Here is a 1,598-nt window from a genome sequence, read left to right on the forward strand (position 1 = left end):
CACTGAGTATAGATTCACGGAATGAAAGTGGTTGACTAGGAGACTTAAGGTTCATGGGTACACTCTATAGGTGAGTTGGAAATTAAATGGGTGCCTAACACTTTTGGGTGTCTGATACAGGGGAATCCCGGATCACGTGGCAATCTAGCTGTGCACAGGTCCATGGATGAGCTATAGTGGGACATATGATTATACTGAAGCCCACATGAAGATCTACGGGATCCAATGGTGGGCACAGAGAATAGACAGGGGCCTAAAAAAAACACAGGGACCTCAAGGGGTTCTGGAAGTTTCTCTGTAGGAGGATCATGGATCCTAAATGGAGGTATGGATCCAAGATGATCTAAAACCCGGCACCCTGGGCTGTGGGTGGATACAGGGTCCTGATGCTAGTGGGGAACGGAGGCCTGGGTGGACAGCTTGGGGGTCTGGGGGAACAGAGATGAGCCTTGGATCAGCAATTCCCCAAATGCTTTCCCTCTCTCTGCTTCTGTCTCCCTTTTTCTCTGCCCGTCCAATCTGTCCCATATCCCCCCAGCATCTAGCCCTTCACCTGTATGTATCCTCCATCTTTTGTGGTCCCCACCTCTATCTCTCTTTGTCAGTCTCTCTTTCTACATCTCTCTGTCTCTCTCCAGTTCTCCCTCCACCTGTCTCTCTGTTTTGTTCCTCCCCCCGGTCCCTTTCCATCTCTCTCTCCCACTTTTCTCCTGTTCTCTGACCCTCCATCCTTCCCCTGCCATCTTCCCCTGCGCCTTACCTTTACATCTTGCCCCTCTCTGCCCCCATCCCTCTATTTTTGTTAATTTCTCTCCCCCATCTCTCTGTGTCTCCACTGCTGTCTCTCTGTGGTCTCCCCTCCATTACTCTGGGTCTCTCCCCATCTCTGGCTCTGTTTTCTCTGTTCATCTCTCTTCCCATCTGTCTCTCCATATCTCTCTGCCTCTATCCCCCACCCCCTACTCCCTGTCTCTCCAACTCTCTTTCCCTTCATCTCGGTCTCTCTCCGGTTTTCTCCATCTCTGTCTCTCCCCATCACCTTCTCTCCTTTTCTCCATCTCCCTGTCTCTCTGACCACCCCCCATCTCTCCTGTCTCTGGCTGCCTGCGTGTTCCCCCATCTCCCTCTCTTGCCCCATCCCTGTTTCTGGTGGTCTCCATCACCCTTGCCATCTGTCTCTTTCCCTGACTCCTGTCAGACTTCATCTCCCTTTGTGTGGCTCCACCTCAGCCCCTGCCTGTTTGCTCCGCATCTCCGTCCCTCCATCGTCTCTCCTGCATCCCTCCATCGTCTCTCCTGCATCCCTCCATCCCTCCCAGCATCCTCCCACTTCCTCTCCATCCCTCCAGCTCCCAGGCCCGCCCCCTGCCCCCGCTCCTCCCTCCCCCCTCCGAAAGGGTTAACTTTGGGGAAGGGCCCGGAGTCCCCGGATGGTGATGTCAGCGTGCGGGAGAGAAAGGACGAGGTGGCGGGGGGGAGGCGGAGAGGAGGAGGAGGCGGAGGAGAGAGGGCGCGTGGGGGGGCGGGGGGGACCTCGGCCTGCAGCATCCGCCGGCCCGCACCTCAGACCCCCCCGGCGGGGGGAGGCGCAGGCAGGG

Source organism: Monodon monoceros, unplaced genomic scaffold (genome assembly GCF_005190385.1).
Source record: "Monodon monoceros isolate NGI ecotype Baffin Bay Population unplaced genomic scaffold, NGI_Narwhal_1 Super_Scaffold_10, whole genome shotgun sequence".
Classification (NCBI taxonomy): domain Eukaryota; kingdom Metazoa; phylum Chordata; class Mammalia; order Artiodactyla; family Monodontidae; genus Monodon; species Monodon monoceros.